The sequence below is a fragment of the Podarcis pityusensis genome, assembly GCF_964106645.2.
Source record: "Podarcis pityusensis genome assembly, chromosome: 10".
Taxonomy (NCBI): Eukaryota; Metazoa; Chordata; class Lepidosauria; order Squamata; family Lacertidae; genus Podarcis; species Podarcis pityusensis.
In genome coordinates, this window is record NC_138035.1 from 44442130 (window position 1) to 44462080 (window position 19951).

The following is a 19951-nucleotide window of genomic DNA, read 5'->3' on the forward strand; positions in this document are numbered from 1 at the left end:
TTTAGTGCAAACTTCTAATATACATGTTTGTATGTAATTCTGCCTAATATAAATATTTTTGCAAAGTGATTTCCTCAAATGTAATGAATGCTTGTACCTGCATGTTGCTTTTCATTATTATATGCATTTTGTACACATTTTAGTGTATGCATTTGCCCTAGTATATGTATACACATTACTTCCTTGAAGAACTGCATTGCAAATTCTGAGAAATGCAAATTTCAAAGGATGTTTGTGTTTTGGTTCACATTTCTGAAAGCACAAAATAAGTGAATTCACCTTTAAGTAGAAATGGAATCAAATTACTCTTCCATACCTGGTGGTTGCTCATCACCACCAGGATAGTTTACTAGATCATTTCATCACCAATGAGGTTCACCAATCAAGGAGAGGTTCCACAACAGATCCCCATAACCTTGAGCTCACTCTGTTCCTATCTCCCCCTAAGAGTGTTGCTTGTCCTGATATGAAATGTTCAGGTGATAAAAAAGGAGATATATATGCATACACATACACATTAGAATAAGTTGAAAAATCTTTTTAAAATAGGTAAATTCTAGAAACAGTGAAATGCCACAAACGAAATTGGAATGCTAACGCAATACTTTATCAGCTAATATGTATAAAGCATCATCAAATGTAAGACACTAAACATTTCTCCCATGGTCGGAAGGCTCTTGCAGTGCCTTTTTTGCCAGCTCTAATCTGCGACCGTGGTTCGGGTTTCACAGGCAGTTTCTGAGTAGTTAGGAGACTTGCTTAACATTTACGGTACATTTTTTAGCCTTTCTTAATACCAAGTTGCTGGCAGTCTGCACTTCAGTGAATAATGCACTTGATTCAATTTCACTCACTCATTGCGATGTAAGTACCTGATAGAATATCCTCTCCTGCCTTGTTAAGAATTTGACATTTCAGTTTTACTAAGCTCACTCTCACAAGCGGAAAAGCAATTCATAGAAAGAGCTATTCACAGCAAGAATATATCTCCTAAAGAGCCAGACCAGCTCTGACTTTGTAACACTTCCATACCGGGTGAAAATTGTCTGCCTATCACTTACGTAATGCTGATGAATGAGTGGGAGAAGGAAATGATAGATATGATCCAGCATCTGATGCACATAATTTTTTGAGATAACTTGATATCATATTCTACTATCCGCAAGCAACTATATTGTGAGAGTTACTCTATTCCCAGTCAGTGACTCCCACCTGCCAGGAACTCCACACTCACCAGGGTTAAGCCCCAGTTGCATCCAGGAAGGACAGGCTGGAGTTTGCAGCACATCATCATCATCATCATCATCATTTATTTATACCCTGCTTATTTGGTTGGGTTTCCCCAGCCACTCCGGGTGGCTCCCAAGAGAGCATTAAAAACATGATAAAACATCAAACATTAAAAACTTCCCTAAACAGGGCTGCCTTCAGATGTCTTCTAAAAGTCAGATAGTTGTTTATTTCCTTGACATCTGAAAGGAGGGCACCACTACCGAGAAGGCCCTCTGCCTGGCTCCCTGCAACCTCACTTCTCGCAGGGAGGGAACTGCCAAAAGGCCCTCGGAGCTGGACCTCAATGTTTGGGCTGAATGATGGGAGTGGAGATGCTCCTTCAGGTATACTGGGCCGAGGCCGTTTAGGGCTTTAAAGGTCAGCACCAACACCTTATTCCAGGTGCCAACCACTATCCATTGGAGGAAAACCTGTCACTAAAGAATCTACCCAGCCACATACGCCTCCTTCTCTTCTTTCCCACACTGCAATTCCCAAGCATCAGCATGAGAACACACACGCGCAAAATATTTATTATTGCTATTAATAGTAAATCCCTAACAAATTTAGAATGGGTCAGTCCCTTTCACAACCTTTTCTACAGATTCTCTCCCCTTTGTTAACACCCTCTGTTGTCAAGGCATGACATAGTTCACAGGTAGTCCTTTAATGTTCTGTTATCGGTGCTGTGTAAGGAGAAGCAGAGACACATGTAGAGATTGCTGGAAAACAAAGAACATATTACTTTGGTACACCTTATATAGCTCTATCATCTCTAGCGCCAACTAGTGACATTGACTGTAATTGTACTTACTTTACAGCCACTAGATCCCATATAATTACAGCCTTTGATTTAGCCTACAGTGGAACTTTAAGAAAGAGCTCAAAGTAGCTGCCTCTTGCCTTCCACTTTGGTCATAGGCACAGAATTAAAAATGGGTCACAACAATCAGCCTTTATATCGAAACTTTAGCATTTCTGGGGTTGTTTCCTGTCCGCATCAGCTTGTGCATTTTTTTAAATCAATCCCTCGGCACTTAGAGTACTAATTTTGTTAGAGGCTCATAAAGTCTTTCTCTCTCTCTCCTTGACTGCTCTCATTCTTGGATAAAACTGAATCAATACAAATATTGGCTGCTTTCAGGATTAGTTTTCATGATGGGCTTTGAACAGGAACAATGAGCATGTGAACATAAAGGAGCTTGTTCAAAAGATATTTGAATCTCTGCCAAAAAAGCTTCCCTCCAGCTGTATCATCCAGTTGGAATGGGATGAGTTCTGGTTCTGAGATTCTCTGTGGATTGACCAAAGGTAGCCAGGGACTTTCGGGGCATGATTTGTTTGGAACACATGGTTAGCTCTGAATACAGATATCAAAGGCAGCAGGATCATCAGGAAGAGCATGTATATATTAAAATCAAATGTTTTAATCTACATTTTCCAGGTTTCTGCATTCAAATAATACCACAGATATGCACTATAGATAGATAGATAGATAGATAGATTCATTTTTTTCACAGCAAAAAGTATAAACTTCCCTGATTTCTTTTCAGAACCAATAAATAGTGCAATCTCATTTCTCATTATGTGAATTTTGTCAATTTGTTGTGGGTTTATTAGTATAGAGTGTCCGAATGTTGTTGTTGTTGCTGTTGTTGTTGTTGTTGTTGTTGTTTTACAGCGGTACCTCGGGTTAAGTACTTAATTCGTTCTGGAGGTCCGTACTTAACCTGAAACTGTTCTTAACCTGAAGCACCACTTTAGCTAATGGGGCCTCCTGCTGCCACTGTGCCACCGGAGCACGATTTCTGTTCTCATCCTGAAGCAAAGTTCTTAACCTGAAGCACTATTTCTGGGTTAGCGGAGTCTGTAACCTGAAGCGTATGTAACCCGAGGTACCACTGTAATTGCAGTGCTGCCAGTGCCAGGACTGATCCAAGACATTTTGCTTCCTGAGTCGCACAACAAAATGGCAGTCCTCCCTGCTCCTTATACAAAGCTACGTTCAACATTGGCAATGGAACAGCATTCTCCACAACACCCAACGCAGGTAGACCAGCTTAGGAGGTAGCAGACACAGCACTGTCCCCACCCCACCTGCTGCCAGAGGCACCTGCCTCAGTCTGTCTCAGGCCCAGCTCAAGACATTTTGCTGCCTAAAGTTGAGCATATACTTCCCCACATTGAATAACACAATATCCAAGGGCAGTAACATTAATTTGGTAGTTGAGCTAGAATTCCCACAAGCACTCCTTCCTTTCCCAGGCAGTTAAAACACAATAATAAATTGAGCAACTATTTGCTGCCCCGTCTTGACTCTCTAAATCTGTTGCCTGAGGTGGCTTCTTCGCTCTGCCTATTGATAGCACCGGCCTTGCTCTGGCTAATGGTGGCGATGGCCCCAATTGCCTTAAGGTCTGGACTTGTGGACTGGCTGACTGTAGCAAGGTGGGAAAGGTTAATAGAGAGGAATTGTCTGTATCACAAGCAAAGGCACAACAAAAGAAAAGAGTCAAACAAAGGAAAATAAAGTTAACATTTTGGTAAAGAGGCAGAGCTTGGAGCAAGCAAACCTGAAGCAGAAAGTAAGATTTATTAATAATGTATATAATTTTCCCCTGCTTTTCTTCATTGAAATGCTTTACCAGTTTTACCAATTAGGAAAAAGCAAACACTGGCACAAGTGGGTGGCTGGGAAATAGCTTCAAAAGTAACAGCTAGAAACAGTAATAAAAACCACTAAAAGCCAGGAGATTACAATATCTGAAAGAATTGCCCAGTGAAACAAATCTATTTTCATCGTTCTTCTAAAACAGACATAGCTCCCTGGGAAGAGAATTCCACAATCTGGGTGATTTCCAGTGGTAGGGAAAACAAGGAGAAGGAGTCGTGGAAATAAAGGAAAGCTCTTGGGTAGGTCTATAGAGAAGGCCAAAAATTGAGTCCGTTGACAGGTTTTTCAGCTGCCTCGAGCCACAACATCTATGCGATGCTGATGACACACTGCTCTACTTTCCCATCACATCTGAATCAGGAGATACTGTGGAAGCTTTAGGTCAGTGTTTGAATGTGGTGGTGGACTGGATGAGGGCCAACAAAATACACTTGAATCCTGTGCTTGTGAAGAAAGACAACTGAAAACTTTAGGACTAGAATACTTTGCTACAAACTCAGGAAATAATGGAGCAAAGTAACATTCTTGCCTGTCTTCTTAAAGCATCTACTGTCTCAGGAGGAAAACATGATTCATCATTAGCTTATAGCCCACATTAGTTCTACTCAAGAGTAAAACCACTGGACACAACAGGCATAATCAACTTAGTTTTTGGGTTTTTTTAATTTTCCGTGAGTCTACTCCAAGTATAATTTAAGTTGGATACAACCCATTGTTTTTAAAGTATTTTGGCACTCCAGTGCTGCCTACTTAGAATAAATCCCTATTGATTAAAAGGAATTGTTTATTGAAGGAAGGGTATTGAACTGCAGCCAAATTATATTTCCTCAACTGACATTCATGAAGATCAGAAAAATCATAATAACTCGCTACTTTTAGAATGCCTGGATTTCTGTAGTACTTGGGAACTTACAACTCTACAAGCCCGGGTGTTTATTGAGTCAGTGATGAAGCACTACATTCCCTTTTTATGTCATGTCAGTCTCCCAATCGATGATGAGCCAAATTCCCATTAATAACTTTATTACTATTTATTTATGGTAAGTTCATTGCAAACAGAGATTCCCACAGAAACTGTGATTAAAACAGATGACTACATTATCATAAAAATCAACAAAAATTACTGTAAAATGGATGAACAATTCATCAGCACCATGGATTACAGTAACATGCATATGCACTAATGCAATGCTTTCAGCAGTACAACATCTGCTCTTTTATTCATATTTTAGATGGAGCACATTTATTTCATAAGAAATTGCACTGCATTCATTCCAGCTGGTTAATGCTATGAAACAGGAATCAGGGATTATTTTTCTACTTCCATTCCACTGATATTTAAGCTTGATTCATATTATTCAGATGCTGAGAAAATTCCAGCAGTTTATCTGATAAGAAGAGTCAACTGGCTTCCCCGTGACCTGCTTTGAATTGACAAATGCCTTTTGCCTGCCCCTTGGCCTCATTGTTTCCCATTGCCAGCAGGGTTCACCTCTGCCTGCTTCTCTAAACCTTACTGAGCAACCTGATGGCTCAGTCTTCCCCTGGAAGTGAGCGAGAACTCAGAACAACAACAAAAAATAAACACAGGTGCATAGGGAACTGCCTTACACAGAGTCAGACCATTGGTCCATCTAGCCCAGTATTGCTCCTACTGACTGGCAGTGGCTTTCCAGGGTTTCAAGCCTTTCTCAACCCATGAATAATCATAGTTTAGAGGTCCCAGGCCTTAAGGAAGTCAGATTATCCTCCACCAGGGCCAGGGCCTTCTCAGTGATGGCTCCAACCTGGTGGAATGCTCTGTCCCTTGAGACCAGGGCCCTGCAGGATTTAACTTCCTTCCGCAGGGCCTGTAAGACAGAACTATTCTGCCTGGCTTTCAATTTGAACCTGGCCTGATCTTTTGTTCCCCTTCCTTCCCTCCCCTTCCCCCTTTTATGAAGATTACCTGCTCTGGGATCCCATAGCTAATTCCCCCCTGGTCTCCTCGCTGGCCCAAATGGGACTAATTTAGCCAGCTAGCCCTGGTGATCATCTAATGTTTATTGGATGGATTTTCCCCCTAAATTGATTTTTGAATTCTGAATTTATTGTTATTCACGTTTTATACTGTATTTTAAGCTGTTTTTGTTTGTTTGTTTTGTTTTTCATCAATTAAGTGTTTTAAATTTATTGTTAGCCGCCCTGAGCCCAGTTTTCTGAACCGGGAAGGGCGGGGTATAAATAAATTTATTATTAATATTATTATTATTATTTGGAAGTGATGGGGATTGAACCAGAGGCCTTGTGCCTACAAAACAGATGCCCTGCCTCCTGAGCTATAGCCCTTGCCTTTCCTCCGAAAGCAAGCGGATGGAATGAGGAAGGAATGCTGTGAAACAGCAGGCGATGCAGCCTCACCTAGGGAGACAGGAACTGAATTAGATGGCATAAGGGAAGTTTGATGGCAGTGGGCAGTGGCTGAAGGGAATCCTGAAGCAAATGGCAGGAGGTGTGGGCAGAGTCAAGTTGACCTCCTTCCTTTCCTGTAACTTACACTGCATGAGGAACTTTAGAAAAGAGCCCCATTAGGTTAGTCCACAAATTTGGAAATCTGGTGGAATATCTTGAAAAGCATTTTAAATAGTTGCCTTGGGCTTGCCAATCAGAAGGTCGTCGGTTCGAATCCCCGCGACGGGGTGAGCTCCCCTTGTTTGGTCCCAGATCCTGCCAATCTAGCAGTCTGAAAGCACGTCAAAGTGCAAGCAAATAAATAGGTACCACTCAAAAGCATGTCAAAGTGTAAGTAGATAAATAGGTACCGCTTCGGCGGGAAGGTAAACGGTGTTTCCGTGCCCTGCTCTGGTTCGCCAGAAGCGACTTAGTCATGCTGGCCACATGACCTGGAAAAACTGCCTGCGGACAAACGTTGGCTCCCTCAGCCAGTAAAGCACCGCAGAGATGAGCACCGCAACCCCAGAGTCGTTTGTGACTGGACTTAACTGTCAGGGGTCCTTTACCTTTACCTTTTAAAGCAGATAAAATGTGGGTAGATGAGGGCTGGACCCTTAATTTCATGGACTGATCCTGTGAATCCATTTGGGGATAGCCTTGGTACAGACTAAGCCAAAATATATCCATTTTTCTGGCACTTCCCTTCCACAAACTTACCAGGACAAGGTGGCAGTGAAGAAGACTCAAACCTGGGAGAGAGAGAGAGAGAGAGAGAGAGAGAGAGAGAGAGAGAGAGAGAGAGAGATGTTGAAGACTGGTTGGTGAGTGGAAAGGATTGTATCTCTCTGGATTAGAATAATATCTGATCCAGTTTAGAAATCAGGGGGTCCTCTAGATTGCCTTGTATTTTCAGAGAGAATAATGGACCACCAAGCTTAATTTTCCATGTCAAGAAATACAAATTTAGAGTAACACCTCTAGCGAAGTTTTCAGTGAAAAGCAGATCAATTTCATTTTCTGTTTTTTTTTAAAATGATATTTTTTTTTAAAGTTTCACAAAAATACAGAAAACAAAGAAAAAAGTGTAAATTACAGCAAAAAAGTAAAAAGTAAGAAAAAGCATACAAAGTAAAACAGTTAAAAACACAATAATGTTCCATTAACCTATCTTCCTTACTCTTATTTCCCCAGACCTCCTCATACCTCCCTTCTTTGTATTCCAATTCAGTTTGTTGGTTCAGCAAATCCTTACCATTAATCTTTTACCCAATTGTTAACCTTTTTTTTTTCCATGTCTCTTAAAGCATTACAGCTAAAAACCTCTTAATTTCTATCCAACATCCTTCTAAAGTTCCTTAATTTTACAATATTTCTGTAAATAGTCCTTAAATTTTTTCCAGTCTTCTTTCACCGACTCTTCTCCCTGGTCTCGGATTCTGCCAGTCATTTCCGCCAATTCCATGTAGTCAATCACCTTCATCTGCCATTCTTCCAAAGTGGGTAGATCTTGTGTCTTCCAATACTTTGCGATAAGTATTCTTGCTGCTGTTGTAGCATACATGAAAAAGGTTCTGTCCTTCTTAGCACCAGTTGGCCGACAATGCCCAAGAGAAAGGCCTCTGGTTTCTTCAGAAAGGTATATTTAAATACCTTTTTCAGTTCATTATATATCATTTCCCAGAAAGCCTTAATCTTTGGGCACGTCCACCAAAGGTGAAAGAATGTACCTTCAGTTTCTTTACATTTCCAACATTTATTATCGGGTAAATGATAAATTTTTGCAAGCTTGACTGGGGTCATGTACCACCTGTATATCATTTTCATAATATTCTCTCTTAAGGCATTACATGCCGTAAACTTCATACCTGTGGTCCATAACTGTTCCCAGTCAGCGAACATAATATTATGTCCAACATCTTGTGCCCATTTAATCATAGCAGATTTCACCGTTTCATCCTGAGTATTCCATTTCAACAGCAAGTTATACATTCTTGACAAATTTTTAGTTTTGGGTTCTAACAATTCTGTTTCTAATTTTGACTTTTCCACTTGGAGGCCTATTTTCTTATCCAAATTATATGCCTCCATTATCTGATAGTAGTGGAGCCAATCTCTCACTTTATTTTTTAATTTTTCAAAACTCTGCAGTCTCAATTTATCTCCTTCTTGCTCCAAAATTTCCCAATATGTCGGCCATTTGGCCTCCATATTGAGCCTTTTCAGAGCTTTTGCTTCCATTGGTGACAGCCACCTTGGGGTTTTATTTTCCAATAAGTCTTTGTATCTTATCCAGACATTAAACAATGCTTTCCTAACAATATGATTTTTAAATGCTTTGTGTGCTTTGACCTTATCATACCATAAGTATGCATGCCATCCAAATACATTGTTAAAACCTTCTAAATCCAAAATGTCTGTGTTTTCAAGAAGTAGCCATTCTTTCAGCCAGCAAAAAGCTGCTGATTCATAATAAAGTTTAAGGTCTGGCAGGGCAAATCCACCTCTTTCCTTGGCGTCAGTTAATATCTTAAATTTTATTCTGGGCTTCTTGCCCTGCCAGACAAATCTAGAAATATCTCTCTGCCACTTCTTGAAACAGTCCATCTTATCTACAATTTGTAATGTCTGAAACAAAAACAACATTCTAGGCAATACATTCATCTTTATCACAGCAATACGGCCCAGCAACGAGAGTTTCAAATTTGACCAAATTTCTAAATCTTTTTTCACTTCCGTCCAACATTTTTCGTAATTATCTTTAAATATTTTTTTTTAAAAGAAATTTATTGGGTTTTACAATAGAAATGAACATAATAAACAATGTAACATATATCTTAACATAATTTCACATTTTCTTTGGACTTCCTCACATCTCCCGCTCCCACTTTCATCGTTATAACATTTTGTCAGCAATTTATTATCTTATTTACATTCTTATATCCCTTCTATGTTTCATAATCTTCTAGTTCTCAAAAAGAGTTATATTTTCACAATCTTACTTATTTTCTTAAAATCATCTAAATTTAGTGGTGCTCAGTTATTTTGCTCTAGCATCCTATTTAGCATTCACTCAAGTTACAATATTTTTGTAAATAATTCTTAAATTTCTTCCAATCCTCCTCAGTCCTCTCTTCTCCCAGGTCACGAATTCTGCCGGTCATCTCAGCCAGTTCCATGTAGTCTATCAGTTGCATCTGCCATTCTTCCAGTGTGGGTAGATCTTGAGTTTTCCAGTGCTTTGCGAAAAGTATCCTTGCTGCTGTTGTTGCATACATAAAAAATGTCTGGTCCTTCTTTACCACCCCTTGGCCGACAATACCCAAAAGGAAGGCCTCTGGTTTCTTAGTGAAGGTATATTTAAATACCTTTTTCAGTTCATTATAAATCATTTCCCAGAACGCCTTCACTTTAGGGCAAGTCCACCAGAGGTGGAAGAACGTTCCCTCACACTCTTTACATTTCCAACACTTATTGTCAGTCAGGTGGTAAATTTTTGCAAGTTTGACTGGGGTCATATACCATCTATAAATCATTTTCATTACATTTTCTTTCAAAGCGTTACATGCAGTAAATTTCAATCCAGTACTCCACAACCTTTCCCAGTCCTCAAACATGATATTATACCCAATGTCCTGTGCCCACCTTATCATAGCCGATTTAACCGTTTCATCTTGTGTATTCCATTTTAACAGCAAGTTATACATCCTTGAAAGTACCTTGGTCTTTGGTTCTAACAATTCTGTTTCTAGTTTCGATTTCTCCACCTGGAACCCTAGTTTCTTGTCATTTTTAAAAACTTCTTTAATCTGAGCATAATGTAACCAGTCTCGCACTTTATCCTTCATTTTCTCCAAACTCTGCAATTTCCAGTTGTCTCCATCTTTTTCTAGTATTTCCCAATATTTTGGCCATTTAGCCTCCATAATGGGTCTTTTTCGGGCCTTAGCTTCCAAAGGTGAAAGCCACCTTGGGGTTTTATTTTCCAGCAAGTCTTTATATTTTGTCCAGACATTAAACAGTGATTTTCTGACAATATGGTTCTTAAAGGCCTTATTTGCTTTAACCTTGTCATACCATAAATATGCATGCCATCCAAAAGCATTGTTAAACCCTTCCAAATCTAACACATCAGTGTCTTCAAGAAGTAGCCAGTCTTTTAGCCAGCAGAACGCTGCGGCTTCATAATACAACTTTAAGTCTGGCAGGGCAAAGCCTGTGGAGTTTGGAACTGACAGGGTTAAAACTCACTGGTGTCCTGTATCTGGATCTGGGAGGAGCTGGGAGGAGCTCCATGCAGAGAAGTGCGTCACAGGATGTTGTTCTGACGCTCTTCAGATCTGTCTCTGCAACTGACAGAGAAGCAGCTCAACTTAGAAGCTGCTGTGAGAGTGCTTTTGGAAAGCACAAAGATGCCGGAATGCTCCGATGGTGTCTGATGGAATTTATTGCTCTGTAAATAAAGCTACTAGAGATAAGGACGGACTGTCTCTGGACTGATTTATCCCTTTTTCTCACACGGAAGCAGGACCGCTGCTACTCTGCAATTTCTTTGGCCAGGTCAGGGGAGAGCAGAGCCTACGTCGAGGAAGCGCTGCCTGGACCCAAAGATTTATTTCTCCAAAGGTTATGGAAGTTACGTGTTTCCTGACAAGTGTGAGAAGGGAGGAAGGCTGCCAGCTTTGAGTTGCTGTGATCTCCTGCCAGGAAGGGCAGTGAGGAATGCTGGTGATCGGAGCCAAGAGCCAAGAGGTAACGGCTGCTGCTTCGGACGACCAGTTTTGCTGGCAGAGTGAGTACGCTTAAAGCCCCAGGGGGGAGGAGATGGCTGCTCAGGCACAGCAGGGCCATGAAAGCTTCAACATCCCCGGTGAAAGGCTGCATGGGGCCAATTGGGAGGCCTGGAGTAAGAGCATGCACCGCTGGCTGGCAGAAAGGAAGCTGTGGGACTGCACCCAGGCCGATCCAGTCTTTGCTCAGTTCAGTGAGAGGTCTGCAGAAGCTTCTGAAGCAGACGTGGCTGCTCTGGAGAGAGAGCAAAGGGTGCTAGCCATTCTAAGGGCCAGCGTTGATACTTGGCTGTTGCCAAAGCTCCAAGGGAGGAAGCCCTGGGTCGCGTGGCAGGCACTGAAGATGGCATGTCAAGCCTCAGTGGGAGCCAGACCAGAGGGGGCTGAGAGTTGCCCAGAGAATGCCCTATGTCTAGAGGGGGCTGGAGCTGTTTTGGGAAGCTGTGTCCATGCTTCGACGCGTCTGTGTGATGGACTGTGTGCTGGAGAGAAGCTGAGAGCTGGGAAGAGGAAGGCAGTTGCAGGCTGTTCCTTAGGCAGCGGAGCACCCAAGAGTGGGGGTGCAGGCCAGGCAAGCCGTTCCAAGAGCTCTGCGAAAGCGAAAGTCTCCAAGAGTTGTTTGTGCTTTGAGGCGACGTCCAACAGCGCTGGGAAGCATCCGCTAGAGGCCCAGGCTGCCAAGGACACCAGCTGGCGTGGAATGTCAACAAAGCAGGTTCCCAGAGCCGGTTCTCAGCAGAGACGTGAGAAAGCAGCAGGCCAGGAGGAAGACAAGGCGCCTTATCACCTCACAGCTGCGTTGGTCTCCCTGGGAAGCTGCGAAAGCCCTAGTCGGGGGGAGGCTGTGGCCATGGCAACCAGGAAGGACACTGACAGTGGGGGTGCAACCACCGCCATGGCATCTTTGGAAAACAGCCAAAGAGACACTTTCTCTTTTGTTGTCGACAGTGGAGCGTCGCATTGCCTCGTTAACTCCAGAGAGCTCCTGAGGAACTGCAAGACAGTTAAAACTGCACGCTCTGTTATCTTAGCAGATGGGTCGAAAAGACCGCTGACTGAATCTGGGTCTTTGTTTTGCTCTTTTCTAGGTTGTGAAGTGCCAGCTTATTTTGTCCCAGAACTTGCCCATTCTCTTATGAGTGTGTCAGCATTAATGGCTATTGGAATTGATGTTCTGTTCTCTAATAATTTGTGCTCTTTTTACAGGGATGGGAAGAAGATCTACAGTGTTGAGAGGAAAGACAGGCTCTTTCTGGTGGAGATGCCCATTGAAAATGGGGCTGGTGGGAAAATGGGGCTGGTGGAAAATGGGGCTTGTGGAGAGTCCATTGATGATGCCCAAGTGCAGTGTGCTAATGTCCCACCACACCATGATTGTATTCACTTATGGCACAGGAAATTTGGACACGCTGGGTGGTCACTTGTGCGGAAAGCAGCAATGAACACAATTGGGTGTAGGTTCAAGGCATGTGACAAATACCTAGATTGTCAAGCCTGTAAGCAATCAAAGGTCACAACATGCACATACCCCAGGTCAGAGAGGAGGACCAGCAAACCTTTTGAACTTGTGCATGCAGATTTGTCAGGTCCCATGCCAACACCTTCTTTAGCTGGGTCTAAATGGGTTCTGATTCTGATTGATGATTTTTCGAAACACACTTGGCTGTTTACGCTTAGATGCAAATCAGAGGCAGCTGCATTGATCAGAGATTGGATCACAGCGGTAGAGCTGCGTTTCTCTACCAGGGTGGTTTCCTTTCAATCTGATCGCGGGGGGGAATTCACAGGTTCTGCGCTGCAATCGTTTTTCAGGCAGAAAGGTATCACTCATCGATTGACTGCCCCCTACTCTCCGCAACAGAACGGGGTGGCGGAGAGGAAGTTTCGCACTTTACAGGAATCAGCGAATGCTATGTTGGCAGACTCGGGTTTGCCACAGCGCTTTTGGGCTGAAAGTTATAAGACAGCATGCTTTGTGCAGAACAGGGTGTTCAATTCAAGTGTAGGAGACACACCGTATTTTCTGCTTCATGGGAAGAAACCGAAGGTGGACTTTTTCCACATTTTCGGTTCGCAGGCTTGGGTTTTGGTTCCAAAGGCCATGCGCAGAAAGGGTGAGCCAAGGTCTAGGAAGATGATCTTTGTAGGCTATGAGCCGAGTTCAAAGGCGTGGCGTTTCGCATACCCTACTGGCAACCAGTCTAAGCTGCTTATTAGCGGCAGTGCTGAGTTTTGCGAGCAGAGTGGGTGGAAACGTCTTCACGGGAACCCAGATGTTCTGTTAGACTCAGGTGATGAGGAGGAGGAGGACGAAGCTGAACCTGTTGCTGAGGCACAGAGTCCAGAGCAGGGATCTCCAAGGCAGAGGCCCCAAACCTCTCCAAAAGGGAGTCCCAAGACCCCTCCACAGGTCTCTGTCAAGTCTGAGCCGAGAAGTGAGCCATCCTCGCTAGCAGAACCAGCTGTACGCCACAAACGGCGCAGCAGGTCAGAGGGGGAGGTTTCTGACACAGGAGATGGTAGGGCTGATCCAGGTGAATCAGGCGCAGGTCCAGAATTCGCGCTGAGGAGGTCAGCTAGGTCAACCAAGGGTAAGCCTCCTGAAAGGTATGAAGCCACTAGTGTTTGGGTTGGTGTGGCTAGGTGTGAGCCTGAATCCTTTGAGGATGTTCAGAAGTTGCCTCAGGAAGAAGCTAGCAAATGGCGTGAGGCGATGCAGAAGGAGATGAACTCAATGGAGTCTCTTGGTGTGTTCTCACTCACTCAACTGCCGGCTAACCAGCGAGCTGTTAGTTGTAGGTGGATTTACCGCTTGAAACCCACAGAAACGGGAGAACCACAGTACAAAGCGAGATTAGTGGCACGTGGATTCACACAGAAAAAGGGTGTCCACTTCACAGAGGTCTATTCGCCGACCTCAAGAGCGGAGACTTTGAGAATGCTTTTGGCGATAGCAGCACAGAGAGGTTGGAAGGTGAGTCATTTTGATGTAGATGTTGCCTACCTGAATTCAGATCTCCAGGAGGAGTTATACATGCTTCCTCCTCCAGGGTTTGAAGTCAGTGAGCAAGGCAGCGTGTGGCGGTTGCACAAATCCATCTATGGGTTACGCCAATCTGCCAGGAATTGGAATATGTGCCTACATGAAGCCTTAGAAGAGCTAGGTTTTAAGAGGTCTGTCGCAGACAGTTGCCTGTACCTGAAGGGGTCAGGAGAGACACAGGAAGTGATTCTTGTTTTTGTTGATGATATCTTAATGATGTCACAGACTAGTGAACAGGTGCAGAAGTTTGCTAGGGAGCTTGGAAAGCGGTTCAAGTTGAAGCAGCTTGGGGATGTCAAATCCTACTTAGGTGTTCAAATAGCGAAGACTGAGGATGGTAGCTTTTTGCTTTGCCAGAAAGGTAAGATTGAACAGTTGCTTGAAAAGTTCAGAATGTCTGATTGTGTAGGTGCCAGGTCACCCATGGAGGCTGGATACGCGAAAGAATGTCAGCAAGCAGAACGCGTTGTGTTCGAAAATACTGAAATGTTTCAATCAGCCCTAGGGAGTTTGTTGTACTTGTCTCAGTGGAGCAGACCAGACATTGCGTTTGCTGTCAATCTGCTCAGCAGGGAAGCATCAAACCCCAGTGTGCAAGCCTGGAATGGCATCAAGAGAGTTCTGAGGTATTTGCAGGAAACCAAAGACTTTTGTCTTAGGTTGCCAGCTCAAGGAGAAGTAAAGCTGACTTGCTTTGTGGATTCGGATTGGGCTAACTCTGAAGACCGCAAATCAGTGTCAGGCCTAGTGGTGAAGTTTGGGGACTCAGTAGTTGGGTGGAGGTCCCGGAAGCAAAGTCTCATAGCGCTTTCATCTACTGAAGCCGAGTTCAGTGCGCTATCAGATGCTTGCAGAGAGCTGGAGTTCTATGTGTGTTTGGTCAAGGAAATCTGTGGAGAGAATTGTCTGCCCGTTGTGGTGCATGAGGACAATCAACCTTGCCTCAAATTGGCTGAGACGGGGCAATTCAAGGCGAGGACCAAACATTTGGACATACGTTTCCGGAATGTATGTCAGAGCGTTCATGAGGGGCTAGTTGCTCTGAAATACTGTCCCTCAACAAAGAACCTCGCTGATGGTTTCACAAAACCATTAACCTTCCAGAAGCACGAGGAGTTCTGTGAAGGTCTGTGTATGGGGAAAGCATTGTTGACTGTTGTCTCCAGATGCAGGACAAGAGGGGGTGTGGAGTTTGGAACTGACAGGGTTAAAACTCACTGGTGTCCTGTATCTGGATCTGGGAGGAGCTGGGAGGAGCTCCATGCAGAGAAGTGCGTCACAGGATGTTGTTCTGACGCTCTTCAGATCTGTCTCTGCAACTGACAGAGAAGCAGCTCAACTTAGAAGCTGCTGTGAGAGTGCTTTTGGAAAGCACAAAGATGCCGGAATGCTCCGATGGTGTCTGATGGAATTTATTGCTCTGTAAATAAAGCTACTAGAGATAAGGACGGACTGTCTCTGGACTGATTTATCCCTTTTTCTCACACGGAAGCAGGACCGCTGCTACTCTGCAATTTCTTTGGCCAGGTCAGGGGAGAGCAGAGCCTACGTCGAGGAAGCGCTGCCTGGACCCAAAGATTTATTTCTCCAAAAAGCCCCCTCTTTGTTTTGCATCAGTTAATATCTTAAACTTAATTCTGGGCTTTTTGCCCTGCCAGACAAACTTAGAAATATCTCTCTGCCACTTCTGAAAGCACTCCGTTTTGTCCAAAACCTGAAGTGTTTGAAATAAAAACAACATCCTTGGCAATACATTCATCTTGATAGCAGCAATTCGGCCTAACAAAGAAAGTTTCAATTTTGACCAACTATCTAAGTCTCTCTTAATTTCTGTCCAGCATTTTTCATAGTTATCCTTAAATAGACTTAGATTTTTTGCTGTTATGTTTACCCCTAGGTATTTTACTTTTTTAACCACATTAAGTTCCGTCTCATTCTGAAACCGTTCTGACTCTGTATCAGTCAAATTTTTTCCCAAAACCTTAGTTTTCTGTTTATTTAATTTAAATCCAGCCACCCAACCAAAGTCATTAATCAGTTGTAATACTCTTTTCGTACTAGGCTCTGGCTTCTGCAAGGTCAAAACCAGGTCATCTGCAAAAGCTTTTAATTTGTATTGTTTCTGTCCGACCTGAATTCCTTCCACCAACCGATCCCCTCTAATCATATTCAATAGCACTTCCAGAACCGAAATGAATAACAAAGGGGAGATAGGGCAACCTTGTCGAGTTCCTTTTTCAATTTTAAACTCTTCTGTAACCACATTATTAACTATCAGTTTAGCTTTCTGCTCTGAATATATCGCCTCAATCCCATTCTCAAAACCCCGTCCCACTCCCATCTCTTTTAAATTTCCCATCATAAATTTCCAGGAGATGTTGTCAAAGGCCTTCTCCGCGTCTATAAAGATTAAAACTGCTTTTGTATTTATATCTGTTTGCAAAAGTTCCAAGATATCAATAATGTTCCTTGTATTAGCAAACAAATGTCTACCTGGGAGAAAGCCTGCCTGGTCCTTATGGATTACTTCATTTAAAACTTTTTTAAATCTACTTGCCAAAATGTCTGCAAATATTTTGTAATCCACATTTAAAAGGGAGATGGGACGGTAGTTCTTAAGTTGTGTCTTTTCAGCTTCCGTCTTTGGTATTAATGTGATAAACGCTTCCTTCCACGACTCCGGTGCCCTCTTCCCCTCCATAATTTCATTGCTGACCTCCATCAAAGGTTGTATCAAATAGTCTTTTAATGTCTTATAGTACTTGGAGGTCAGCCCATCTGGCCCTGGAGATTTGCCAAGTTGCATGTTCTGAATGGCTTGTTCAATCTCCTGTCGTGTTATTTTAGAATTCAGGATTGTCCTATTTTCTTGTGACAATTTGGATAGTCCATTTTTTGCCAAAAATTGTTTAATCTCAACTTCGTCTTGCGGCCCTTGGGTGTATAGTTTTTTGAAGTATCTCTGGAAACACTTTCTGATGTCCACTGGATTCTGAATGTTTTTTCCTTCAATCTCTAAGTTTGTAACCGTATTTAATCTTTGTCTTCTCTTCAACTGCCAAGCTAGCAGTTTTCCACATTTATTCGCCGACTCAAACGTTTTTTGTTTCATTAGTTTAACCTTCCATTCGATTTCCTGATTTATCAGTTTAGAATATTGTGTTTGATAAAGTTTAATTTCTCTCAGAGTTGGCTGTGACTTCGGGTTCACTCTTAATTTCTTCTCTAATTCTTTTATTTTATCCAAGATCTTATCTTTTTTCTCATTTTGTGTTCTTTTCTTTACTGCATTCTGTTGTATCAAGAATCCCCTCATTACAGCTTTACTTGCGTCCCAGACGATTCTTTTTTCCACCGTAGTATTCATATTTATCTCAAAATAATCCTTCAAAACTTTTTGGGCCTTCTTAGTAATTTCCTGATCTCTGAGCAAATTGTCATTCATCTTCCATCTAAAGGATCCAGTTGGTAGTAGTGTCATATCCATCTTTACTGCATTATGGTCGGAACAGGTCTTTGGGCAGATTTCCACTTTTCTGACCTTAGGTGCCAGGCCTCTAGAGATCCATATTTGGTCGATTCTTGTCCAGGTCAGTTGGGCTTCAGAAAAGAATGTTCCCTCTCTTCCTAGTGGGTTCTTTGTCCTCCAAATATCAATCAAATCCATATTGTCTGTCATTTCAAAAAAGGTTTTAGGTAGTCTGCCGTCTTTTGTAACATTTTGACTTTGTGACTTGTCCATGTTAGTTGATACGACCCCATTCATATCTCCCATCATTATGATGTTGTTGTAGTCCAGATAATCCAGCATTGTCTCCTGCAGCTTCTTGTAAAATTCCGATTTCCCTTCATTAGGTGCATAAATTCCTAATATCAACAGTTTCTCTCCTTGGTATTGTATCTCAATAGCCAAAATTCTTCCATGTTCATCTTTAAATAAGAATTTGGGTGACAGGCTCTCTTTTGCATATATCACCACGCCTCTCTTCTTAACTTTATCCGACGATATAAATTCCTGGCCCAATCTTTTATTTATTAACACTTTTCTGTGGAGCCTCGTCACATGTGTTTCTTGTAAACAAATAATGTCCAATTGTTCTTTTTTTAATATATGAAATATTTTCTTCCTTTTTTCCGGAATGTTACAACCATTAATATTCCAACTCAACAATTGCAGAGACATCCTGAATTGATCTGGTTATTTCTCCAGGGGTGGTATCTTCTCTGGATCTTCAGGTTCCCCAGGTGCTGGTGTTGGTGCTGGCGTTGCCCCAGGCCCAGAAGGTAGTTCAATTCCTTTTTGAAGGTCCTCTCCGTGTGTAGACAAAAATTTGTCTCTCTCTTCCAATGTTCTAATTTTGACCTTTCTCCCTCTAAAGGTAAAAGATATTCCTTGGGGAAATTCCCACCTAAATGGAATTGCGTTGCTCCTTAGTAGTTTGGCAAGTTCAGAGTAGGCGGCTCTAAGATCCAACAGTTGTCTTGGAATATCTTTGTAAATTTCAATTCTTCTGTCCAAAACCTCCAGTGACTTTCCGTAGTGTAGGCCCAAAATCTTGTCCCTTTCCTCCTTTGATCTCAATGTTATCAAACAGTCTCTGGGCCTCTCCTTCTTTGTAAATCTTCCAAGTCTGAAAGCTGACACAATTTTAAAGTCCTTTTCTTCCAAATTCCAGAACTTGGAGAATTCTTTGGTCAAAAACTCAGCTAGATTTCCTTCTTCTGCCTCTTGTAGTGATCTAATCCTCAAATTATTCTCACGATTTCACAGTTCTATCATAGAAAGATAGATCTGATGTTCCCCAACTTGTTTGGTGAGTGGTCTTACCTCTTGTTCTAAATTTTCCAATTTTTGTCTGGTATCCTCAGCCAATTTCCGATTTTCTGCTGTGGCCTCCGTTAACTGTCCAATTGCTTGTGTATTCTGTGCCACTTGTATAGTTAATTTATTTAGGCATTCTATATTTTTGTCGATCTTTGCTGATTGCTCATCTGCTTTCTTGTCCAAAGCTTCCAATTTTTCAAAGATTTTGTCTAAAACAGAAGCAGATACTCCTGAGGCCATATCTTCCAATTGTAACTGCTCTATTTCACCCTCTCCCTCTTTTGCCTGTGACGAGGCGACTTCTTCTACTTCTACTTCTGAGGGCAAAGTAGGTACAGATGATCTGCGTGTCTGCGAGGCTGAGGTTAGAGTTGTTAAAGTTGTTTGTCTAACTCTTCCTCTTCTTCTTGTGCCACTCATTCCAACGTTATCTATCAGTCAAGGTCACACTGAGTTATTCCCATGGGAATAGAAAGGCCCAGAGCAAGCAAACAACAAGGGAATCGAAAGTAAATGTAAATGTAAAGTCACTGTTTTAATCCAATCCTCTAGAGGGAGCTTAAAATGTCTTTCAGAGTCTAGTTTAGTATCCAGGAACCTTCAGATACAAATATTTAGCAGAGTTAATAAATAATCACTTTGTTACAGACAGTGCTTATTTGTCTCCAAAAAGAATGTTTCAAATTAGAAGGTCTCAATACCCTCAGATTGTTGCAAGTTCCAATATACAATATCCAAATCTGCAGTACTGACAGCTCAGTCTCTCAAAGCTCAGGCAGCTCCGGACCCTGGGTTTCACCTTTTGATTGTAATCCAATAAAAGGAGGAAAGTCAAGTGCAAATAATAATTCCAAATCTTTAACTTAAGATCTTTACTTTAGATTGCAGGTTCAGTGGATGCTTAGATCTGTAAAGTT